General features: G+C 47.1%; 55 non-coding genes across 55 annotated transcripts; all 55 read right to left on the bottom strand.

Moving 5' to 3' along the window:
* Positions 1-191: 191 nt before the first annotated feature.
* On the bottom strand, positions 192-310 carry LOC131158915 (5S ribosomal RNA). Its single transcript, XR_009137544.1, has one exon. It is a non-coding gene; the product is annotated as a 5S ribosomal RNA (ribosomal RNA).
* Positions 311-527: 217 nt separating this feature from the next.
* On the bottom strand, positions 528-646 carry LOC131158913 (5S ribosomal RNA). The gene has a single exon (XR_009137542.1). It is a non-coding gene; the product is annotated as a 5S ribosomal RNA (ribosomal RNA).
* A 226-nt stretch (positions 647-872) lies between these two features.
* LOC131158912 (5S ribosomal RNA) lies at positions 873-991 on the bottom strand. Its single transcript, XR_009137541.1, has one exon. It is a non-coding gene; the product is annotated as a 5S ribosomal RNA (ribosomal RNA).
* A 218-nt stretch (positions 992-1209) lies between these two features.
* LOC131158911 (5S ribosomal RNA) lies at positions 1210-1328 on the bottom strand. The gene has a single exon (XR_009137540.1). It is a non-coding gene; the product is annotated as a 5S ribosomal RNA (ribosomal RNA).
* Positions 1329-1548: 220 nt separating this feature from the next.
* LOC131158910 (5S ribosomal RNA) lies at positions 1549-1667 on the bottom strand. The gene has a single exon (XR_009137539.1). It is a non-coding gene; the product is annotated as a 5S ribosomal RNA (ribosomal RNA).
* Positions 1668-1892: 225 nt separating this feature from the next.
* On the bottom strand, positions 1893-2011 carry LOC131158909 (5S ribosomal RNA). Its single transcript, XR_009137538.1, has one exon. It is a non-coding gene; the product is annotated as a 5S ribosomal RNA (ribosomal RNA).
* Positions 2012-2232: 221 nt separating this feature from the next.
* Positions 2233-2351, bottom strand: LOC131159128 (5S ribosomal RNA). Its single transcript, XR_009137737.1, has one exon. It is a non-coding gene; the product is annotated as a 5S ribosomal RNA (ribosomal RNA).
* Positions 2352-2574: 223 nt separating this feature from the next.
* On the bottom strand, positions 2575-2693 carry LOC131159127 (5S ribosomal RNA). The gene has a single exon (XR_009137736.1). It is a non-coding gene; the product is annotated as a 5S ribosomal RNA (ribosomal RNA).
* A 224-nt stretch (positions 2694-2917) lies between these two features.
* LOC131159126 (5S ribosomal RNA) lies at positions 2918-3036 on the bottom strand. The gene has a single exon (XR_009137735.1). It is a non-coding gene; the product is annotated as a 5S ribosomal RNA (ribosomal RNA).
* A 225-nt stretch (positions 3037-3261) lies between these two features.
* Positions 3262-3380, bottom strand: LOC131159125 (5S ribosomal RNA). Its single transcript, XR_009137734.1, has one exon. It is a non-coding gene; the product is annotated as a 5S ribosomal RNA (ribosomal RNA).
* Positions 3381-3599: 219 nt separating this feature from the next.
* LOC131159124 (5S ribosomal RNA) lies at positions 3600-3718 on the bottom strand. Its single transcript, XR_009137733.1, has one exon. It is a non-coding gene; the product is annotated as a 5S ribosomal RNA (ribosomal RNA).
* A 224-nt stretch (positions 3719-3942) lies between these two features.
* On the bottom strand, positions 3943-4061 carry LOC131159122 (5S ribosomal RNA). Its single transcript, XR_009137731.1, has one exon. It is a non-coding gene; the product is annotated as a 5S ribosomal RNA (ribosomal RNA).
* Positions 4062-4289: 228 nt separating this feature from the next.
* Positions 4290-4408, bottom strand: LOC131159121 (5S ribosomal RNA). Its single transcript, XR_009137730.1, has one exon. It is a non-coding gene; the product is annotated as a 5S ribosomal RNA (ribosomal RNA).
* A 228-nt stretch (positions 4409-4636) lies between these two features.
* Positions 4637-4755, bottom strand: LOC131159120 (5S ribosomal RNA). The gene has a single exon (XR_009137729.1). It is a non-coding gene; the product is annotated as a 5S ribosomal RNA (ribosomal RNA).
* Positions 4756-4983: 228 nt separating this feature from the next.
* Positions 4984-5102, bottom strand: LOC131159119 (5S ribosomal RNA). The gene has a single exon (XR_009137728.1). It is a non-coding gene; the product is annotated as a 5S ribosomal RNA (ribosomal RNA).
* A 226-nt stretch (positions 5103-5328) lies between these two features.
* Positions 5329-5447, bottom strand: LOC131159118 (5S ribosomal RNA). The gene has a single exon (XR_009137727.1). It is a non-coding gene; the product is annotated as a 5S ribosomal RNA (ribosomal RNA).
* A 223-nt stretch (positions 5448-5670) lies between these two features.
* LOC131159117 (5S ribosomal RNA) lies at positions 5671-5789 on the bottom strand. The gene has a single exon (XR_009137726.1). It is a non-coding gene; the product is annotated as a 5S ribosomal RNA (ribosomal RNA).
* Positions 5790-6007: 218 nt separating this feature from the next.
* On the bottom strand, positions 6008-6126 carry LOC131159116 (5S ribosomal RNA). The gene has a single exon (XR_009137725.1). It is a non-coding gene; the product is annotated as a 5S ribosomal RNA (ribosomal RNA).
* Positions 6127-6352: 226 nt separating this feature from the next.
* On the bottom strand, positions 6353-6471 carry LOC131159114 (5S ribosomal RNA). Its single transcript, XR_009137724.1, has one exon. It is a non-coding gene; the product is annotated as a 5S ribosomal RNA (ribosomal RNA).
* A 227-nt stretch (positions 6472-6698) lies between these two features.
* LOC131159113 (5S ribosomal RNA) lies at positions 6699-6817 on the bottom strand. Its single transcript, XR_009137723.1, has one exon. It is a non-coding gene; the product is annotated as a 5S ribosomal RNA (ribosomal RNA).
* A 219-nt stretch (positions 6818-7036) lies between these two features.
* On the bottom strand, positions 7037-7155 carry LOC131159112 (5S ribosomal RNA). Its single transcript, XR_009137722.1, has one exon. It is a non-coding gene; the product is annotated as a 5S ribosomal RNA (ribosomal RNA).
* A 224-nt stretch (positions 7156-7379) lies between these two features.
* On the bottom strand, positions 7380-7498 carry LOC131159110 (5S ribosomal RNA). The gene has a single exon (XR_009137720.1). It is a non-coding gene; the product is annotated as a 5S ribosomal RNA (ribosomal RNA).
* Positions 7499-7721: 223 nt separating this feature from the next.
* Positions 7722-7840, bottom strand: LOC131159109 (5S ribosomal RNA). The gene has a single exon (XR_009137719.1). It is a non-coding gene; the product is annotated as a 5S ribosomal RNA (ribosomal RNA).
* A 226-nt stretch (positions 7841-8066) lies between these two features.
* LOC131159108 (5S ribosomal RNA) lies at positions 8067-8185 on the bottom strand. The gene has a single exon (XR_009137718.1). It is a non-coding gene; the product is annotated as a 5S ribosomal RNA (ribosomal RNA).
* Positions 8186-8408: 223 nt separating this feature from the next.
* On the bottom strand, positions 8409-8527 carry LOC131159107 (5S ribosomal RNA). The gene has a single exon (XR_009137717.1). It is a non-coding gene; the product is annotated as a 5S ribosomal RNA (ribosomal RNA).
* Positions 8528-8755: 228 nt separating this feature from the next.
* Positions 8756-8874, bottom strand: LOC131159106 (5S ribosomal RNA). The gene has a single exon (XR_009137716.1). It is a non-coding gene; the product is annotated as a 5S ribosomal RNA (ribosomal RNA).
* A 226-nt stretch (positions 8875-9100) lies between these two features.
* LOC131159105 (5S ribosomal RNA) lies at positions 9101-9219 on the bottom strand. The gene has a single exon (XR_009137715.1). It is a non-coding gene; the product is annotated as a 5S ribosomal RNA (ribosomal RNA).
* Positions 9220-9447: 228 nt separating this feature from the next.
* Positions 9448-9566, bottom strand: LOC131159104 (5S ribosomal RNA). Its single transcript, XR_009137714.1, has one exon. It is a non-coding gene; the product is annotated as a 5S ribosomal RNA (ribosomal RNA).
* Positions 9567-9794: 228 nt separating this feature from the next.
* Positions 9795-9913, bottom strand: LOC131159103 (5S ribosomal RNA). Its single transcript, XR_009137713.1, has one exon. It is a non-coding gene; the product is annotated as a 5S ribosomal RNA (ribosomal RNA).
* A 226-nt stretch (positions 9914-10139) lies between these two features.
* LOC131159102 (5S ribosomal RNA) lies at positions 10140-10258 on the bottom strand. The gene has a single exon (XR_009137712.1). It is a non-coding gene; the product is annotated as a 5S ribosomal RNA (ribosomal RNA).
* A 225-nt stretch (positions 10259-10483) lies between these two features.
* On the bottom strand, positions 10484-10602 carry LOC131159101 (5S ribosomal RNA). The gene has a single exon (XR_009137711.1). It is a non-coding gene; the product is annotated as a 5S ribosomal RNA (ribosomal RNA).
* A 225-nt stretch (positions 10603-10827) lies between these two features.
* LOC131159098 (5S ribosomal RNA) lies at positions 10828-10946 on the bottom strand. Its single transcript, XR_009137709.1, has one exon. It is a non-coding gene; the product is annotated as a 5S ribosomal RNA (ribosomal RNA).
* A 226-nt stretch (positions 10947-11172) lies between these two features.
* LOC131159097 (5S ribosomal RNA) lies at positions 11173-11291 on the bottom strand. Its single transcript, XR_009137708.1, has one exon. It is a non-coding gene; the product is annotated as a 5S ribosomal RNA (ribosomal RNA).
* A 228-nt stretch (positions 11292-11519) lies between these two features.
* On the bottom strand, positions 11520-11638 carry LOC131159096 (5S ribosomal RNA). The gene has a single exon (XR_009137707.1). It is a non-coding gene; the product is annotated as a 5S ribosomal RNA (ribosomal RNA).
* Positions 11639-11865: 227 nt separating this feature from the next.
* Positions 11866-11984, bottom strand: LOC131159095 (5S ribosomal RNA). The gene has a single exon (XR_009137706.1). It is a non-coding gene; the product is annotated as a 5S ribosomal RNA (ribosomal RNA).
* A 228-nt stretch (positions 11985-12212) lies between these two features.
* LOC131159085 (5S ribosomal RNA) lies at positions 12213-12331 on the bottom strand. The gene has a single exon (XR_009137697.1). It is a non-coding gene; the product is annotated as a 5S ribosomal RNA (ribosomal RNA).
* A 224-nt stretch (positions 12332-12555) lies between these two features.
* LOC131159073 (5S ribosomal RNA) lies at positions 12556-12674 on the bottom strand. The gene has a single exon (XR_009137686.1). It is a non-coding gene; the product is annotated as a 5S ribosomal RNA (ribosomal RNA).
* A 229-nt stretch (positions 12675-12903) lies between these two features.
* On the bottom strand, positions 12904-13022 carry LOC131159061 (5S ribosomal RNA). Its single transcript, XR_009137675.1, has one exon. It is a non-coding gene; the product is annotated as a 5S ribosomal RNA (ribosomal RNA).
* A 229-nt stretch (positions 13023-13251) lies between these two features.
* Positions 13252-13370, bottom strand: LOC131159049 (5S ribosomal RNA). Its single transcript, XR_009137664.1, has one exon. It is a non-coding gene; the product is annotated as a 5S ribosomal RNA (ribosomal RNA).
* A 229-nt stretch (positions 13371-13599) lies between these two features.
* LOC131159038 (5S ribosomal RNA) lies at positions 13600-13718 on the bottom strand. The gene has a single exon (XR_009137653.1). It is a non-coding gene; the product is annotated as a 5S ribosomal RNA (ribosomal RNA).
* A 228-nt stretch (positions 13719-13946) lies between these two features.
* LOC131159026 (5S ribosomal RNA) lies at positions 13947-14065 on the bottom strand. The gene has a single exon (XR_009137641.1). It is a non-coding gene; the product is annotated as a 5S ribosomal RNA (ribosomal RNA).
* Positions 14066-14288: 223 nt separating this feature from the next.
* On the bottom strand, positions 14289-14407 carry LOC131159014 (5S ribosomal RNA). Its single transcript, XR_009137628.1, has one exon. It is a non-coding gene; the product is annotated as a 5S ribosomal RNA (ribosomal RNA).
* Positions 14408-14635: 228 nt separating this feature from the next.
* LOC131159003 (5S ribosomal RNA) lies at positions 14636-14754 on the bottom strand. Its single transcript, XR_009137617.1, has one exon. It is a non-coding gene; the product is annotated as a 5S ribosomal RNA (ribosomal RNA).
* A 230-nt stretch (positions 14755-14984) lies between these two features.
* LOC131158991 (5S ribosomal RNA) lies at positions 14985-15103 on the bottom strand. The gene has a single exon (XR_009137606.1). It is a non-coding gene; the product is annotated as a 5S ribosomal RNA (ribosomal RNA).
* A 230-nt stretch (positions 15104-15333) lies between these two features.
* LOC131158979 (5S ribosomal RNA) lies at positions 15334-15452 on the bottom strand. The gene has a single exon (XR_009137595.1). It is a non-coding gene; the product is annotated as a 5S ribosomal RNA (ribosomal RNA).
* Positions 15453-15680: 228 nt separating this feature from the next.
* On the bottom strand, positions 15681-15799 carry LOC131158968 (5S ribosomal RNA). The gene has a single exon (XR_009137584.1). It is a non-coding gene; the product is annotated as a 5S ribosomal RNA (ribosomal RNA).
* Positions 15800-16028: 229 nt separating this feature from the next.
* Positions 16029-16147, bottom strand: LOC131158956 (5S ribosomal RNA). The gene has a single exon (XR_009137573.1). It is a non-coding gene; the product is annotated as a 5S ribosomal RNA (ribosomal RNA).
* A 230-nt stretch (positions 16148-16377) lies between these two features.
* Positions 16378-16496, bottom strand: LOC131158944 (5S ribosomal RNA). The gene has a single exon (XR_009137564.1). It is a non-coding gene; the product is annotated as a 5S ribosomal RNA (ribosomal RNA).
* A 228-nt stretch (positions 16497-16724) lies between these two features.
* Positions 16725-16843, bottom strand: LOC131158939 (5S ribosomal RNA). Its single transcript, XR_009137563.1, has one exon. It is a non-coding gene; the product is annotated as a 5S ribosomal RNA (ribosomal RNA).
* Positions 16844-17064: 221 nt separating this feature from the next.
* Positions 17065-17183, bottom strand: LOC131158926 (5S ribosomal RNA). Its single transcript, XR_009137554.1, has one exon. It is a non-coding gene; the product is annotated as a 5S ribosomal RNA (ribosomal RNA).
* Positions 17184-17413: 230 nt separating this feature from the next.
* Positions 17414-17532, bottom strand: LOC131158914 (5S ribosomal RNA). The gene has a single exon (XR_009137543.1). It is a non-coding gene; the product is annotated as a 5S ribosomal RNA (ribosomal RNA).
* Positions 17533-17762: 230 nt separating this feature from the next.
* Positions 17763-17881, bottom strand: LOC131159123 (5S ribosomal RNA). The gene has a single exon (XR_009137732.1). It is a non-coding gene; the product is annotated as a 5S ribosomal RNA (ribosomal RNA).
* Positions 17882-18102: 221 nt separating this feature from the next.
* Positions 18103-18221, bottom strand: LOC131159111 (5S ribosomal RNA). Its single transcript, XR_009137721.1, has one exon. It is a non-coding gene; the product is annotated as a 5S ribosomal RNA (ribosomal RNA).
* A 226-nt stretch (positions 18222-18447) lies between these two features.
* Positions 18448-18566, bottom strand: LOC131159100 (5S ribosomal RNA). The gene has a single exon (XR_009137710.1). It is a non-coding gene; the product is annotated as a 5S ribosomal RNA (ribosomal RNA).
* A 230-nt stretch (positions 18567-18796) lies between these two features.
* Positions 18797-18915, bottom strand: LOC131158924 (5S ribosomal RNA). Its single transcript, XR_009137552.1, has one exon. It is a non-coding gene; the product is annotated as a 5S ribosomal RNA (ribosomal RNA).
* Positions 18916-18996: the final 81 nt, after the last annotated feature.

The following is an 18996-nucleotide window of genomic DNA, read 5'->3' as shown; positions in this document are numbered from 1 at the left end:
CCTCCCCTCCCCCGGCTGTCCATCCTTGGCGAAACGTTAAAAGGGCATAACTTTCTGCTCGGTTGTCCGTTTTAGGCGATTTTTTTTTTTGATTCCACGTAACTTTTCGAGACGCACGTCATGGCATAGGTAAAAAAAAAAAAAAAATAGCAACAAAAAGAGCCCCGGAACGAAAATTTCTTTCAAAAGAAGGGGTGCAACACGAGGACTTCCCAGGAGGTCACCCATCCTAGTACTACTCTCGCCCAAGCACGCTTAACTGCGGAGTTCTGATGGGATCCGGTGCATTAGTGCTGGTATGATCGCACCCATCCTTGTAGCTCTCCATCTTTCCTTATAAGTGCCTCCCCTCCCCCGGCTGTCCATCCTTGGCGAAACGTTAAAAGGGCATAACTTTCTGCTCGGTTGTCCGTTTTAGGCGATTTTTTTTTGATTCCACGTAACTTTTCGAGACGCACGTCATGGCATAGGTAAAAAAAAAAATAGCAACAAAAAGAGCCCCGGAACGAAAATTTCTTTCAAAAGAAGGGGTGCAACACGAGGACTTCCCAGGAGGTCACCCATCCTAGTACTACTCTCGCCCAAGCACGCTTAACTGCGGAGTTCTGATGGGATCCGGTGCATTAGTGCTGGTATGATCGCACCCATCCTTGTAGCTCTCCATCTTTCCTTATAAGTGCCTCCCCTCCCCCGGCTGTCCATCCTTGGCGAAACGTTAAAAGGGCATAACTTTCTGCTCGGTTGTCCGTTTTAGGCGATTTTTTTTTTTGATTCCACGTAACTTTTCGAGACGCACGTCATGGCATAGGTAAAAAAAAAAAAGGAAAATAGCAACAAAAAGAGCCCCGGAACGAAAATTTCTTTCAAAAGAAGGGGTGCAACACGAGGACTTCCCAGGAGGTCACCCATCCTAGTACTACTCTCGCCCAAGCACGCTTAACTGCGGAGTTCTGATGGGATCCGGTGCATTAGTGCTGGTATGATCGCACCCATCCTTGTAGCTCTCCATCTTTCCTTATAAGTGCCTCCCCTCCCCCGGCTGTCCATCCTTGGCGAAACGTTAAAAGGGCATAACTTTCTGCTCGGTTGTCCGTTTTAGGCGATTTTTTTTTTGATTCCACGTAACTTTTCGAGACGCACGTCATGGCATAGGTAAAAAAAAAAATAGCAACAAAAAGAGCCCCGGAACGAAAATTTCTTTCAAAAGAAGGGGTGCAACACGAGGACTTCCCAGGAGGTCACCCATCCTAGTACTACTCTCGCCCAAGCACGCTTAACTGCGGAGTTCTGATGGGATCCGGTGCATTAGTGCTGGTATGATCGCACCCATCCTTGTAGCTCTCCATCTTTCCTTATAAGTGCCTCCCCTCCCCCGGCTGTCCATCCTTGGCGAAACGTTAAAAGGGCATAACTTTCTGCTCGGTTGTCCGTTTTAGGCGATTTTTTTTTTTGATTCCACGTAACTTTTCGAGACGCACGTCATGGCATAGGTAAAAAAAAAAAATAGCAACAAAAAGAGCCCCGGAACGAAAATTTCTTTCAAAAGAAGGGGTGCAACACGAGGACTTCCCAGGAGGTCACCCATCCTAGTACTACTCTCGCCCAAGCACGCTTAACTGCGGAGTTCTGATGGGATCCGGTGCATTAGTGCTGGTATGATCGCACCCATCCTTGTAGCTCTCCATCTTTCCTTATAAGTGCCTCCCCTCCCCCGGCTGTCCATCCTTGGCGAAACGTTAAAAGGGCATAACTTTCTGCTCGGTTGTCCGTTTTAGGCGATTTTTTTTTTGATTCCACGTAACTTTTCGAGACGCACGTCATGGCATAGGTAAAAAAAAAAAAGGAAAATAGCAACAAAAAGAGCCCCGGAACGAAAATTTCTTTCAAAAGAAGGGGTGCAACACGAGGACTTCCCAGGAGGTCACCCATCCTAGTACTACTCTCGCCCAAGCACGCTTAACTGCGGAGTTCTGATGGGATCCGGTGCATTAGTGCTGGTATGATCGCACCCATCCTTGTAGCTCTCCATCTTTCCTTATAAGTGCCTCCCCTCCCCCGGCTGTCCATCCTTGGCGAAACGTTAAAAGGGCATAACTTTCTGCTCGGTTGTCCGTTTTAGGCGATTTTTTTTTTGATTCCACGTAACTTTTCGAGACGCACGTCATGGCATAGGTAAAAAAAAAAAAAATAGCAACAAAAAGAGCCCCGGAACGAAAATTTCTTTCAAAAGAAGGGGTGCAACACGAGGACTTCCCAGGAGGTCACCCATCCTAGTACTACTCTCGCCCAAGCACGCTTAACTGCGGAGTTCTGATGGGATCCGGTGCATTAGTGCTGGTATGATCGCACCCATCCTTGTAGCTCTCCATCTTTCCTTATAAGTGCCTCCCCTCCCCCGGCTGTCCATCCTTGGCGAAACGTTAAAAGGGCATAACTTTCTGCTCGGTTGTCCGTTTTAGGCGATTTTTTTTTTTGATTCCACGTAACTTTTCGAGACGCACGTCATGGCATAGGTAAAAAAAAAAAAAAATAGCAACAAAAAGAGCCCCGGAACGAAAATTTCTTTCAAAAGAAGGGGTGCAACACGAGGACTTCCCAGGAGGTCACCCATCCTAGTACTACTCTCGCCCAAGCACGCTTAACTGCGGAGTTCTGATGGGATCCGGTGCATTAGTGCTGGTATGATCGCACCCATCCTTGTAGCTCTCCATCTTTCCTTATAAGTGCCTCCCCTCCCCCGGCTGTCCATCCTTGGCGAAACGTTAAAAGGGCATAACTTTCTGCTCGGTTGTCCGTTTTAGGCGATTTTTTTTTTGATTCCACGTAACTTTTCGAGACGCACGTCATGGCATAGGTAAAAAAAAAAAAAAAAATAGCAACAAAAAGAGCCCCGGAACGAAAATTTCTTTCAAAAGAAGGGGTGCAACACGAGGACTTCCCAGGAGGTCACCCATCCTAGTACTACTCTCGCCCAAGCACGCTTAACTGCGGAGTTCTGATGGGATCCGGTGCATTAGTGCTGGTATGATCGCACCCATCCTTGTAGCTCTCCATCTTTCCTTATAAGTGCCTCCCCTCCCCCGGCTGTCCATCCTTGGCGAAACGTTAAAAGGGCATAACTTTCTGCTCGGTTGTCCGTTTTAGGCGATTTTTTTTTTGATTCCACGTAACTTTTCGAGACGCACGTCATGGCATAGGTAAAAAAAAAAAAAAAAAATAGCAACAAAAAGAGCCCCGGAACGAAAATTTCTTTCAAAAGAAGGGGTGCAACACGAGGACTTCCCAGGAGGTCACCCATCCTAGTACTACTCTCGCCCAAGCACGCTTAACTGCGGAGTTCTGATGGGATCCGGTGCATTAGTGCTGGTATGATCGCACCCATCCTTGTAGCTCTCCATCTTTCCTTATAAATGCCTCCCCTGCTCGGTTGTCCATCCTTGGCGAAACGTTAAAAGGGCATAACTTTCTGCTCGGTTGTCCGTTTTAGGCGATTTTTTTTTTGATTCCACGTAACTTTTCGAGACGCACGTCATGGCATAGGTAAAAAAAAAAAAATAGCAACAAAAAGAGCCCCGGAACGAAAATTTCTTTCAAAAGAAGGGGTGCAACACGAGGACTTCCCAGGAGGTCACCCATCCTAGTACTACTCTCGCCCAAGCACGCTTAACTGCGGAGTTCTGATGGGATCCGGTGCATTAGTGCTGGTATGATCGCACCCATCCTTGTAGCTCTCCATCTTTCCTTATAAGTGCCTCCCCTCCCCCGGCTGTCCATCCTTGGCGAAACGTTAAAAGGGCATAACTTTCTGCTCGGTTGTCCGTTTTAGGCGATTTTTTTTTTTGATTCCACGTAACTTTTCGAGACGCACGTCATGGCATAGGTAAAAAAAAAAAAAAAATAGCAACAAAAAGAGCCCCGGAACGAAAATTTCTTTCAAAAGAAGGGGTGCAACACGAGGACTTCCCAGGAGGTCACCCATCCTAGTACTACTCTCGCCCAAGCACGCTTAACTGCGGAGTTCTGATGGGATCCGGTGCATTAGTGCTGGTATGATCGCACCCATCCTTGTAGCTCTCCATCTTTCCTTATAAGTGCCTCCCCTCCCCCGGCTGTCCATCCTTGGCGAAACGTTAAAAGGGCATAACTTTCTGCTCGGTTGTCCGTTTTAGGCGATTTTTTTTTTTGATTCCACGTAACTTTTCGAGACGCACGTCATGGCATAGGTAAAAAAAAAAAAAAGGAAAATAGCAACAAAAAGAGCCCCGGAACGAAAATTTCTTTCAAAAGAAGGGGTGCAACACGAGGACTTCCCAGGAGGTCACCCATCCTAGTACTACTCTCGCCCAAGCACGCTTAACTGCGGAGTTCTGATGGGATCCGGTGCATTAGTGCTGGTATGATCGCACCCATCCTTGTAGCTCTCCATCTTTCCTTATAAGTGCCTCCCCTCCCCCGGCTGTCCATCCTTGGCGAAACGTTAAAAGGGCATAACTTTCTGCTCGGTTGTCCGTTTTAGGCGATTTTTTTTTTTGATTCCACGTAACTTTTCGAGACGCACGTCATGGCATAGGTAAAAAAAAAAAAAAGGAAAATAGCAACAAAAAGAGCCCCGGAACGAAAATTTCTTTCAAAAGAAGGGGTGCAACACGAGGACTTCCCAGGAGGTCACCCATCCTAGTACTACTCTCGCCCAAGCACGCTTAACTGCGGAGTTCTGATGGGATCCGGTGCATTAGTGCTGGTATGATCGCACCCATCCTTGTAGCTCTCCATCTTTCCTTATAAGTGCCTCCCCTCCCCCGGCTGTCCATCCTTGGCGAAACGTTAAAAGGGCATAACTTTCTGCTCGGTTGTCCGTTTTAGGCGATTTTTTTTTTTGATTCCACGTAACTTTTCGAGACGCACGTCATGGCATAGGTAAAAAAAAAAAAAAGGAAAATAGCAACAAAAAGAGCCCCGGAACGAAAATTTCTTTCAAAAGAAGGGGTGCAACACGAGGACTTCCCAGGAGGTCACCCATCCTAGTACTACTCTCGCCCAAGCACGCTTAACTGCGGAGTTCTGATGGGATCCGGTGCATTAGTGCTGGTATGATCGCACCCATCCTTGTAGCTCTCCATCTTTCCTTATAAGTGCCTCCCCTCCCCCGGCTGTCCATCCTTGGCGAAACGTTAAAAGGGCATAACTTTCTGCTCGGTTGTCCGTTTTAGGCGATTTTTTTTTTTGATTCCACGTAACTTTTTGAGATGCACGTGATGGTAGAGGGAAAAAAAAAAAGGAAAATAGCAACAAAAAGAGCTGCAGCAACGAAAATTTCTTTCAAAAGAAGGGGTGCAACACGAGGACTTCCCAGGAGGTCACCCATCCTAGTACTACTCTCGCCCAAGCACGCTTAACTGCGGAGTTCTGATGGGATCCGGTGCATTAGTGCTGGTATGATCGCACCCATCCTTGTAGCTCTCCATCTTTCCTTATAAGTGCCTCCCCTCCCCCGGCTGTCCATCCTTGGCGAAACGTTAAAAGGGCATAACTTTCTGCTCGGTTGTCCGTTTTAGGCGATTTTTTTTTTTGATTCCACGTAACTTTTCGAGACGCACGTCATGGCATAGGTAAAAAAAAAAAAAAATAGCAACAAAAAGAGCCCCGGAACGAAAATTTCTTTCAAAAGAAGGGGTGCAACACGAGGACTTCCCAGGAGGTCACCCATCCTAGTACTACTCTCGCCCAAGCACGCTTAACTGCGGAGTTCTGATGGGATCCGGTGCATTAGTGCTGGTATGATCGCACCCATCCTTGTAGCTCTCCATCTTTCCTTATAAGTGCCTCCCCTCCCCCGGCTGTCCATCCTTGGCGAAACGTTAAAAGGGCATAACTTTCTGCTCGGTTGTCCGTTTTAGGCGATTTTTTTTTTGATTCCACGTAACTTTTCGAGACGCACGTCATGGCATAGGTAAAAAAAAAAATAGCAACAAAAAGAGCCCCGGAACGAAAATTTCTTTCAAAAGAAGGGGTGCAACACGAGGACTTCCCAGGAGGTCACCCATCCTAGTACTACTCTCGCCCAAGCACGCTTAACTGCGGAGTTCTGATGGGATCCGGTGCATTAGTGCTGGTATGATCGCACCCATCCTTGTAGCTCTCCATCTTTCCTTATAAGTGCCTCCCCTCCCCCGGCTGTCCATCCTTGGCGAAACGTTAAAAGGGCATAACTTTCTGCTCGGTTGTCCGTTTTAGGCGATTTTTTTTTTTGATTCCACGTAACTTTTCGAGACGCACGTCATGGCATAGGTAAAAAAAAAAAAAAAAAATAGCAACAAAAAGAGCCCCGGAACGAAAATTTCTTTCAAAAGAAGGGGTGCAACACGAGGACTTCCCAGGAGGTCACCCATCCTAGTACTACTCTCGCCCAAGCACGCTTAACTGCGGAGTTCTGATGGGATCCGGTGCATTAGTGCTGGTATGATCGCACCCATCCTTGTAGCTCTCCATCTTTCCTTATAAGTGCCTCCCCTCCCCCGGCTGTCCATCCTTGGCGAAACGTTAAAAGGGCATAACTTTCTGCTCGGTTGTCCGTTTTAGGCGATTTTTTTTTTGATTCCACGTAACTTTTCGAGACGCACGTCATGGCATAGGTAAAAAAAAAAAAAAGGAAAATAGCAACAAAAAGAGCCCCGGAACGAAAATTTCTTTCAAAAGAAGGGGTGCAACACGAGGACTTCCCAGGAGGTCACCCATCCTAGTACTACTCTCGCCCAAGCACGCTTAACTGCGGAGTTCTGATGGGATCCGGTGCATTAGTGCTGGTATGATCGCACCCATCCTTGTAGCTCTCCATCTTTCCTTATAAGTGCCTCCCCTCCCCCGGCTGTCCATCCTTGGCGAAACGTTAAAAGGGCATAACTTTCTGCTCGGTTGTCCGTTTTAGGCGATTTTTTTTTTGATTCCACGTAACTTTTCGAGACGCACGTCATGGCATAGGTAAAAAAAAAAAATAGCAACAAAAAGAGCCCCGGAACGAAAATTTCTTTCAAAAGAAGGGGTGCAACACGAGGACTTCCCAGGAGGTCACCCATCCTAGTACTACTCTCGCCCAAGCACGCTTAACTGCGGAGTTCTGATGGGATCCGGTGCATTAGTGCTGGTATGATCGCACCCATCCTTGTAGCTCTCCATCTTTCCTTATAAGTGCCTCCCCTCCCCCGGCTGTCCATCCTTGGCGAAACGTTAAAAGGGCATAACTTTCTGCTCGGTTGTCCGTTTTAGGCGATTTTTTTTTTTGATTCCACGTAACTTTTCGAGACGCACGTCATGGCATAGGTAAAAAAAAAAAAAAAATAGCAACAAAAAGAGCCCCGGAACGAAAATTTCTTTCAAAAGAAGGGGTGCAACACGAGGACTTCCCAGGAGGTCACCCATCCTAGTACTACTCTCGCCCAAGCACGCTTAACTGCGGAGTTCTGATGGGATCCGGTGCATTAGTGCTGGTATGATCGCACCCATCCTTGTAGCTCTCCATCTTTCCTTATAAGTGCCTCCCCTCCCCCGGCTGTCCATCCTTGGCGAAACGTTAAAAGGGCATAACTTTCTGCTCGGTTGTCCGTTTTAGGCGATTTTTTTTTTGATTCCACGTAACTTTTCGAGACGCACGTCATGGCATAGGTAAAAAAAAAAGGAAAATAGCAACAAAAAGAGCCCCGGAACGAAAATTTCTTTCAAAAGAAGGGGTGCAACACGAGGACTTCCCAGGAGGTCACCCATCCTAGTACTACTCTCGCCCAAGCACGCTTAACTGCGGAGTTCTGATGGGATCCGGTGCATTAGTGCTGGTATGATCGCACCCATCCTTGTAGCTCTCCATCTTTCCTTATAAGTGCCTCCCCTCCCCCGGCTGTCCATCCTTGGCGAAACGTTAAAAGGGCATAACTTTCTGCTCGGTTGTCCGTTTTAGGCGATTTTTTTTTTTGATTCCACGTAACTTTTCGAGACGCACGTCATGGCATAGGTAAAAAAAAAAAAAAAAAATAGCAACAAAAAGAGCCCCGGAACGAAAATTTCTTTCAAAAGAAGGGGTGCAACACGAGGACTTCCCAGGAGGTCACCCATCCTAGTACTACTCTCGCCCAAGCACGCTTAACTGCGGAGTTCTGATGGGATCCGGTGCATTAGTGCTGGTATGATCGCACCCATCCTTGTAGCTCTCCATCTTTCCTTATAAGTGCCTCCCCTCCCCCGGCTGTCCATCCTTGGCGAAACGTTAAAAGGGCATAACTTTCTGCTCGGTTGTCCGTTTTAGGCGATTTTTTTTTTGATTCCACGTAACTTTTCGAGACGCACGTCATGGCATAGGTAAAAAAAAAAAAAAAATAGCAACAAAAAGAGCCCCGGAACGAAAATTTCTTTCAAAAGAAGGGGTGCAACACGAGGACTTCCCAGGAGGTCACCCATCCTAGTACTACTCTCGCCCAAGCACGCTTAACTGCGGAGTTCTGATGGGATCCGGTGCATTAGTGCTGGTATGATCGCACCCATCCTTGTAGCTCTCCATCTTTCCTTATAAGTGCCTCCCCTCCCCCGGCTGTCCATCCTTGGCGAAACGTTAAAAGGGCATAACTTTCTGCTCGGTTGTCCGTTTTAGGCGATTTTTTTTTTGATTCCACGTAACTTTTCGAGACGCACGTCATGGCATAGGTAAAAAAAAAAAAAAAGGAAAATAGCAACAAAAAGAGCCCCGGAACGAAAATTTCTTTCAAAAGAAGGGGTGCAACACGAGGACTTCCCAGGAGGTCACCCATCCTAGTACTACTCTCGCCCAAGCACGCTTAACTGCGGAGTTCTGATGGGATCCGGTGCATTAGTGCTGGTATGATCGCACCCATCCTTGTAGCTCTCCATCTTTCCTTATAAGTGCCTCCCCTCCCCCGGCTGTCCATCCTTGGCGAAACGTTAAAAGGGCATAACTTTCTGCTCGGTTGTCCGTTTTAGGCGATTTTTTTTTTGATTCCACGTAACTTTTCGAGACGCACGTCATGGCATAGGTAAAAAAAAAAAAAAAAAAATAGCAACAAAAAGAGCCCCGGAACGAAAATTTCTTTCAAAAGAAGGGGTGCAACACGAGGACTTCCCAGGAGGTCACCCATCCTAGTACTACTCTCGCCCAAGCACGCTTAACTGCGGAGTTCTGATGGGATCCGGTGCATTAGTGCTGGTATGATCGCACCCATCCTTGTAGCTCTCCATCTTTCCTTATAAGTGCCTCCCCTCCCCCGGCTGTCCATCCTTGGCGAAACGTTAAAAGGGCATAACTTTCTGCTCGGTTGTCCGTTTTAGGCGATTTTTTTTTTGATTCCACGTAACTTTTCGAGACGCACGTCATGGCATAGGTAAAAAAAAAAAAAAAGGAAAATAGCAACAAAAAGAGCCCCGGAACGAAAATTTCTTTCAAAAGAAGGGGTGCAACACGAGGACTTCCCAGGAGGTCACCCATCCTAGTACTACTCTCGCCCAAGCACGCTTAACTGCGGAGTTCTGATGGGATCCGGTGCATTAGTGCTGGTATGATCGCACCCATCCTTGTAGCTCTCCATCTTTCCTTATAAGTGCCTCCCCTCCCCCGGCTGTCCATCCTTGGCGAAACGTTAAAAGGGCATAACTTTCTGCTCGGTTGTCCGTTTTAGGCGATTTTTTTTTTGATTCCACGTAACTTTTCGAGACGCACGTCATGGCATAGGTAAAAAAAAAAAAAAAGGAAAATAGCAACAAAAAGAGCCCCGGAACGAAAATTTCTTTCAAAAGAAGGGGTGCAACACGAGGACTTCCCAGGAGGTCACCCATCCTAGTACTACTCTCGCCCAAGCACGCTTAACTGCGGAGTTCTGATGGGATCCGGTGCATTAGTGCTGGTATGATCGCACCCATCCTTGTAGCTCTCCATCTTTCCTTATAAGTGCCTCCCCTCCCCCGGCTGTCCATCCTTGGCGAAACGTTAAAAGGGCATAACTTTCTGCTCGGTTGTCCGTTTTAGGCGATTTTTTTTTTTGATTCCACGTAACTTTTCGAGACGCACGTCATGGCATAGGTAAAAAAAAAAAAGGAAAATAGCAACAAAAAGAGCCCCGGAACGAAAATTTCTTTCAAAAGAAGGGGTGCAACACGAGGACTTCCCAGGAGGTCACCCATCCTAGTACTACTCTCGCCCAAGCACGCTTAACTGCGGAGTTCTGATGGGATCCGGTGCATTAGTGCTGGTATGATCGCACCCATCCTTGTAGCTCTCCATCTTTCCTTATAAGTGCCTCCCCTCCCCCGGCTGTCCATCCTTGGCGAAACGTTAAAAGGGCATAACTTTCTGCTCGGTTGTCCGTTTTAGGCGATTTTTTTTTTGATTCCACGTAACTTTTCGAGACGCACGTCATGGCATAGGTAAAAAAAAAAAAGGAAAATAGCAACAAAAAGAGCCCCGGAACGAAAATTTCTTTCAAAAGAAGGGGTGCAACACGAGGACTTCCCAGGAGGTCACCCATCCTAGTACTACTCTCGCCCAAGCACGCTTAACTGCGGAGTTCTGATGGGATCCGGTGCATTAGTGCTGGTATGATCGCACCCATCCTTGTAGCTCTCCATCTTTCCTTATAAGTGCCTCCCCTCCCCCGGCTGTCCATCCTTGGCGAAACGTTAAAAGGGCATAACTTTCTGCTCGGTTGTCCGTTTTAGGCGATTTTTTTTTTTGATTCCACGTAACTTTTCGAGACGCACGTCATGGCATAGGTAAAAAAAAAAAGGAAAATAGCAACAAAAAGAGCCCCGGAACGAAAATTTCTTTCAAAAGAAGGGGTGCAACACGAGGACTTCCCAGGAGGTCACCCATCCTAGTACTACTCTCGCCCAAGCACGCTTAACTGCGGAGTTCTGATGGGATCCGGTGCATTAGTGCTGGTATGATCGCACCCATCCTTGTAGCTCTCCATCTTTCCTTATAAGTGCCTCCCCTCCCCCGGCTGTCCATCCTTGGCGAAACGTTAAAAGGGCATAACTTTCTGCTCGGTTGTCCGTTTTAGGCGATTTTTTTTTTGATTCCACGTAACTTTTCGAGACGCACGTCATGGCATAGGTAAAAAAAAAAAAAGGAAAATAGCAACAAAAAGAGCCCCGGAACGAAAATTTCTTTCAAAAGAAGGGGTGCAACACGAGGACTTCCCAGGAGGTCACCCATCCTAGTACTACTCTCGCCCAAGCACGCTTAACTGCGGAGTTCTGATGGGATCCGGTGCATTAGTGCTGGTATGATCGCACCCATCCTTGTAGCTCTCCATCTTTCCTTATAAGTGCCTCCCCTCCCCCGGCTGTCCATCCTTGGCGAAACGTTAAAAGGGCATAACTTTCTGCTCGGTTGTCCGTTTTAGGCGATTTTTTTTTTTGATTCCACGTAACTTTTCGAGACGCACGTCATGGCATAGGTAAAAAAAAAAAAAAGGAAAATAGCAACAAAAAGAGCCGCGGAACGAAAATTTCTTTCAAAAGAAGGGGTGCAACACGAGGACTTCCCAGGAGGTCACCCATCCTAGTACTACTCTCGCCCAAGCACGCTTAACTGCGGAGTTCTGATGGGATCCGGTGCATTAGTGCTGGTATGATCGCACCCATCCTTGTAGCTCTCCATCTTTCCTTATAAGTGCCTCCCCTCCCCCGGCTGTCCATCCTTGGCGAAACGTTAAAAGGGCATAACTTTCTGCTCGGTTGTCCGTTTTAGGCGATTTTTTTTTTTGATTCCACGTAACTTTTCGAGACGCACGTCATGGCATAGGTAAAAAAAAAAAAAGGAAAATAGCAACAAAAAGAGCCGCGGAACGAAAATTTCTTTCAAAAGAAGGGGTGCAACACGAGGACTTCCCAGGAGGTCACCCATCCTAGTACTACTCTCGCCCAAGCACGCTTAACTGCGGAGTTCTGATGGGATCCGGTGCATTAGTGCTGGTATGATCGCACCCATCCTTGTAGCTCTCCATCTTTCCTTATAAGTGCCTCCCCTCCCCCGGCTGTCCATCCTTGGCGAAACGTTAAAAGGGCATAACTTTCTGCTCGGTTGTCCGTTTTAGGCGATTTTTTTTTTTGATTCCACGTAACTTTTCGAGACGCACGTCATGGCATAGGTAAAAAAAAAAAAAAGGAAAATAGCAACAAAAAGAGCCGCGGAACGAAAATTTCTTTCAAAAGAAGGGGTGCAACACGAGGACTTCCCAGGAGGTCACCCATCCTAGTACTACTCTCGCCCAAGCACGCTTAACTGCGGAGTTCTGATGGGATCCGGTGCATTAGTGCTGGTATGATCGCACCCATCCTTGTAGCTCTCCATCTTTCCTTATAAGTGCCTCCCCTCCCCCGGCTGTCCATCCTTGGCGAAACGTTAAAAGGGCATAACTTTCTGCTCGGTTGTCCGTTTTAGGCGATTTTTTTTTTGATTCCACGTAACTTTTCGAGACGCACGTCATGGCATAGGTAAAAAAAAAAAAAAAAATAGCAACAAAAAGAGCCCCGGAACGAAAATTTCTTTCAAAAGAAGGGGTGCAACACGAGGACTTCCCAGGAGGTCACCCATCCTAGTACTACTCTCGCCCAAGCACGCTTAACTGCGGAGTTCTGATGGGATCCGGTGCATTAGTGCTGGTATGATCGCACCCATCCTTGTAGCTCTCCATCTTTCCTTATAAGTGCCTCCCCTCCCCCGGCTGTCCATCCTTGGCGAAACGTTAAAAGGGCATAACTTTCTGCTCGGTTGTCCGTTTTAGGCGATTTTTTTTTTTGATTCCACGTAACTTTTCGAGACGCACGTCATGGCATAGGTAAAAAAAAAAAAAAAGGAAAATAGCAACAAAAAGAGCCCCGGAACGAAAATTTCTTTCAAAAGAAGGGGTGCAACACGAGGACTTCCCAGGAGGTCACCCATCCTAGTACTACTCTCGCCCAAGCACGCTTAACTGCGGAGTTCTGATGGGATCCGGTGCATTAGTGCTGGTATGATCGCACCCATCCTTGTAGCTCTCCATCTTTCCTTATAAGTGCCTCCCCTCCCCCGGCTGTCCATCCTTGGCGAAACGTTAAAAGGGCATAACTTTCTGCTCGGTTGTCCGTTTTAGGCGATTTTTTTTTTTGATTCCACGTAACTTTTCGAGACGCACGTCATGGCATAGGTAAAAAAAAAAAAAAGGAAAATAGCAAAAAAAAGAGCCCCCGGAACGAAAATTTCTTTCAAAAGAAGGGGTGCAACACGAGGACTTCCCAGGAGGTCACCCATCCTAGTACTACTCTCGCCCAAGCACGCTTAACTGCGGAGTTCTGATGGGATCCGGTGCATTAGTGCTGGTATGATCGCACCCATCCTTGTAGCTCTCCATCTTTCCTTATAAGTGCCTCCCCTCCCCCGGCTGTCCATCCTTGGCGAAACGTTAAAAGGGCATAACTTTCTGCTCGGTTGTCCGTTTTAGGCGATTTTTTTTTTGATTCCACGTAACTTTTCGAGACGCACGTCATGGCATAGGTAAAAAAAAAAAAAAAAGGAAAATAGCAACAAAAAGAGCCCCGGAACGAAAATTTCTTTCAAAAGAAGGGGTGCAACACGAGGACTTCCCAGGAGGTCACCCATCCTAGTACTACTCTCGCCCAAGCACGCTTAACTGCGGAGTTCTGATGGGATCCGGTGCATTAGTGCTGGTATGATCGCACCCATCCTTGTAGCTCTCCATCTTTCCTTATAAGTGCCTCCCCTCCCCCGGCTGTCCATCCTTGGCGAAACGTTAAAAGGGCATAACTTTCTGCTCGGTTGTCCGTTTTAGGCGATTTTTTTTTTTGATTCCACGTAACTTTTCGAGACGCACGTCATGGCATAGGTAAAAAAAAAAAAAAGGAAAATAGCAACAAAAAGAGCCGCGGAACGAAAATTTCTTTCAAAAGAAGGGGTGCAACACGAGGACTTCCCAGGAGGTCACCCATCCTAGTACTACTCTCGCCCAAGCACGCTTAACTGCGGAGTTCTGATGGGATCCGGTGCATTAGTGCTGGTATGATCGCACCCATCCTTGTAGCTCTCCATCTTTCCTTATAAGTGCCTCCCCTCCCCCGGCTGTCCATCCTTGGCGAAACGTTAAAAGGGCATAACTTTCTGCTCGGTTGTCCGTTTTAGGCGATTTTTTTTTTTGATTCCACGTAACTTTTCAAGACGCACGTGATGGCAATGGAAAAATAACAAAAAAATAGCAACAAAAAGAGCCGCGGCACTAAAATTTTTTTCAAAAGAAGGGGTGCAACACGAGGACTTCCCAGGAGGTCACCCATCCTAGTACTACTCTCGCCCAAGCACGCTTAACTGCGGAGTTCTGATGGGATCCGGTGCATTAGTGCTGGTATGATCGCACCCATCCTTGTAGCTCTCCATCTTTCCTTATAAGTGCCTCCCCTCCCCCGGCTGTCCATCCTTGGCGAAACGTTAAAAGGGCATAACTTTCTGCTCGGTTGTCCGTTTTAGGCGATTTTTTTTTTTGATTCCACGTAACTTTTCGAGACGCACGTCATGGCATAGGTAAAAAAAAAAAAAAGGAAAATAGCAACAAAAAGAGCCGCGGAACGAAAATTTCTTTCAAAAGAAGGGGTGCAACACGAGGACTTCCCAGGAGGTCACCCATCCTAGTACTACTCTCGCCCAAGCACGCTTAACTGCGGAGTTCTGATGGGATCCGGTGCATTAGTGCTGGTATGATCGCACCCATCCTTGTAGCTCTCCATCTTTCCTTATAAGTGCCTCCCCTCCCCCGGCTGTCCATCCTTGGCGAAACGTTAAAAGGGCATAACTTTCTGCTCGGTTGTCCGTTTTAGGCGATTTTTTTTTTTGATTCCACGTAACTTTTCGAGACGCACGTCATGGCAAAGGTAAAAAAAAAGAAAAAAGGAAAATAGCAACAAAAAGAGCCGCGGAACGAAAATTTCTTTCAAAAGAAGGGGTGCAACACGAGGACTTCCCAGGAGGTCACCCATCCTAGTACTACTCTCGCCCAAGCACGCTTAACTGCGGAGTTCTGATGGGATCCGGTGCATTAGTGCTGGTATGATCGCACCCATCCTTGTAGCTCTCCATCTTTCCTTATAAGTGCCTCCCCTCCCCCGGCTGTCCATCCTTGGCGAAACGTTAAAAGGGCATAACTTTCTGCTCGGTTGTCCGTTTTAGGCGATTTTTTTTTTTGATTCCACGTAACTTTTCGAGACGCACGTCATGGCAAAGGTAAAAAAAAAGAAAAAAGGAAAATAGCAACAAAAAGAGCCGCGGAACGAAAATTTCTTTCAAAAGAAGGGGTGCAACACGAGGACTTCCCAGGAGGTCACCCATCCTAGTACTACTCTCGCCCAAGCACGCTTAACTGCGGAGTTCTGATGGGATCCGGTGCATTAGTGCTGGTATGATCGCACCCATCCTTGTAGCTCTCCATCTTTCCTTATAAGTGCCTCCCCTCCCCCGGCTGTCCATCCTTGGCGAAACGTTAAAAGGGCATAACTTTCTGCTCGGTTGTCCGTTTTAGGCGATTTTTTTTTTTGATTCCACGTAACTTTTCGAGACGCACGTCATGGCATAGGTAAAAAAAAAAAAAAGGAAAATAGCAACAAAAAGAGCCGCGGAACGAAAATTTCTTTCAAAAGAAGGGGTGCAACACGAGGACTTCCCAGGAGGTCACCCATCCTAGTACTACTCTCGCCCAAGCACGCTTAACTGCGGAGTTCTGATGGGATCCGGTGCATTAGTGCTGGTATGATCGCACCCATCCTTGTAGCTCTCCATCTTTCCTTATAAGTGCCTCCCCTCCCCCGGCTGTCCATCCTTGGCGAAACGTTAAAAGGGCATAACTTTCTGCTCGGTTGTCCGTTTTAGGCGATTTTTTTTTTTGATTCCACGTAACTTTTCGAGACGCACGTCATGGCATAGGTAAAAAAAAAAAAAAAGGAAAATAGCAACAAAAAGAGCCGCGGAACGAAAATTTCTTTCAAAAGAAGGGGTGCAACACGAGGACTTCCCAGGAGGTCACCCATCCTAGTACTACTCTCGCCCAAGCACGCTTAACTGCGGAGTTCTGATGGGATCCGGTGCATTAGTGCTGGTATGATCGCACCCATCCTTGTAGCTCTCCATCTTTCCTTATAAGTGCCTCCCCTCCCCCGGCTGTCCATCCTTGGCGAAACGTTAAAAGGGCATAACTTTCTGCTCGGTTGTCCGTTTTAGGCGATTTTTTTTTTTGATTCCACGTAACTTTTCGAGACGCACGTCATGGCATAGGTAAAAAAAAAAAAAAAAGGAAAATAGCAACAAAAAGAGCCGCGGAACGAAAATTTCTTTCAAAAGAAGGGGTGCAACACGAGGACTTCCCAGGAGGTCACCCATCCTAGTACTACTCTCGCCCAAGCACGCTTAACTGCGGAGTTCTGATGGGATCCGGTGCATTAGTGCTGGTATGATCGCACCCATCCTTGTAGCTCTCCATCTTTCCTTATAAGTGCCTCCCCTCCCCCGGCTGTCCATCCTTGGCGAAACGTTAAAAGGGCATAACTTTCTGCTCGGTTGTCCGTTTTAGGCGATTTTTTTTTTTGATTCCACGTAACTTTTCGAGACGCACGTCATGGCAAAGGTAAAAAAAAAAAAAAGGAAAATAGCAACAAAAAGAGCCGCGGAACGAAAATTTCTTTCAAAAGAAGGGGTGCAACACGAGGACTTCCCAGGAGGTCACCCATCCTAGTACTACTCTCGCCCAAGCACGCTTAACTGCGGAGTTCTGATGGGATCCGGTGCATTAGTGCTGGTATGATCGCACCCATCCTTGTAGCTCTCCATCTTTCCTTATAAGTGCCTCCCCTCCCCCGGCTGTCCATCCTTGGCGAAACGTTAAAAGGGCATAACTTTCTGCTCGGTTGTCCGTTTTAGGCGATTTTTTTTTTGATTCCACGTAACTTTTCGAGACGCACGTCATGGCACAGGTAAAAAAAAGGAAAATAGCAACAAAAAGAGCCGCGGAACGAAAATTTCTTTCAAAAGAAGGGGTGCAACACGAGGACTTCCCAGGAGGTCACCCATCCTAGTACTACTCTCGCCCAAGCACGCTTAACTGCGGAGTTCTGATGGGATCCGGTGCATTAGTGCTGGTATGATCGCACCCATCCTTGTAGCTCTCCATCTTTCCTTATAAGTGCCTCCCCTCCCCCGGCTGTCCATCCTTGGCGAAACGTTAAAAGGGCATAACTTTCTGCTCGGTTGTCCGTTTTAGGCGATTTTTTTTTTGATTCCACGTAACTTTTCGAGACGCACGTCATGGCAAAGGTAAAAAAAAAAGAAAAAAGGAAAATAGCAACAAAAAGAGCCGCGGAACGAAAATTTCTTTCAAAAGAAGGGGTGCAACACGAGGACTTCCCAGGAGGTCACCCATCCTAGTACTACTCTCGCCCAAGCACGCTTAACTGCGGAGTTCTGATGGGATCCGGTGCATTAGTGCTGGTATGATCGCACCCATCCTTGTAGCTCTCCATCTTTCCTTATAAGTGCCTCCCCTCCCCCGGCTGTCCATCCTTGGCGAAACGTTAAAAGGGCATAACTTTCTGCTCGGTTGTCCGTTTTAGGCGATTTTTTTTTTTGATTCCACGTAACTTTTCGAGACGCACGTCATGGCAAAGGTAAAAAAAAAGAAAAAAGGAAAATAGCAACAAAAAGAGCCGCGGAACGAAAATTTCTTTCAAAAGAAGGGGTGCAACACGAGGACTTCCCAGGAGGTCACCCATCCTAGTACTACTCTCGCCCAAGCACGCTTAACTGCGGAGTTCTGATGGGATCCGGTGCATTAGTGCTGGTATGATCGCACCCATCCTTGTAGCTCTCCATCTTTCCTTATAAGTGCCTCCCCTCCCCCGGCTGTCCATCCTTGGCGAAACGTTAAAAGGGCATAACTTTCTGCTCGGTTGTCCGTTTTAGGCGATTTTTTTTTTTGATTCCACGTAACTTTTCGAGACGCACGTCATGGCAAAGGTAAAAAAAGGAAAATAGCAACAAAAAGAGCCGCGGAACGAAAATTTCTTTCAAAAGAAGGGGTGCAACACGAGGACTTCCCAGGAGGTCACCCATCCTAGTACTACTCTCGCCCAAGCACGCTTAACTGCGGAGTTCTGATGGGATCCGGTGCATTAGTGCTGGTATGATCGCACCCATCCTTGTAGCTCTCCATCTTTCCTTATAAGTGCCTCCCCTCCCCCGGCTGTCCATCCTTGGCGAAACGTTAAAAGGGCATAACTTTCTGCTCGGTTGTCCGTTTTAGGCGATTTTTTTTTTTGATTCCACGTAACTTTTCGAGACGCACGTCATGGCAAAGGTAAAAAAAAAAAAGGAAAATAGCAACAAAAAGAGCCGCGGAACGAAAATTTCTTTCAAAAGAAGGGGTGCAACACGAGGACTTCCCAGGAGGTCACCCATCCTAGTACTACTCTCGCCCAAGCACGCTTAACTGCGGAGTTCTGATGGGATCCGGTGCATTAGTGCTGGTATGATCGCACCCATCCTTGTAGCTCTCCATCTTTCCTTATAAGTGCCTCCCCTCCCCCGGCTGTCCATCCTTGGCGAAACGTTAAAAGGGCATAACTTTCTGCTCGGTTGTCCGTTTTAGGCGATTTTTTTTTTTGATTCCACGTAACTTTTCGAGACGCACGTCATGGCAAAGGTAAAAAAAAAGAAAAAAGGAAAATAGCAACAAAAAGAGCCGCGGAACGAAAATTTCTTTCAAAAGAAGGGGTGCAACACGAGGACTTCCCAGGAGGTCACCCATCCTAGTACTACTCTCGCCCAAGCACGCTTAACTGCGGAGTTCTGATGGGATCCGGTGCATTAGCGCTGGTATGATCGCACCCATCCTTGTAGCTCTCCATCTTTCCTTATAAGTGCCTCCCCTCCCCCGGCTGTCCATCCTTGGCGAAACGTTAAAAGGGCAT

Source organism: Malania oleifera, chromosome 6 (genome assembly GCF_029873635.1).
Source record: "Malania oleifera isolate guangnan ecotype guangnan chromosome 6, ASM2987363v1, whole genome shotgun sequence".
Classification (NCBI taxonomy): domain Eukaryota; kingdom Viridiplantae; phylum Streptophyta; class Magnoliopsida; order Santalales; family Ximeniaceae; genus Malania; species Malania oleifera.
The sequence above is the reverse complement of the archived record's forward strand: the minus strand, read 5'-3'. Positions and strand labels throughout refer to the sequence as shown.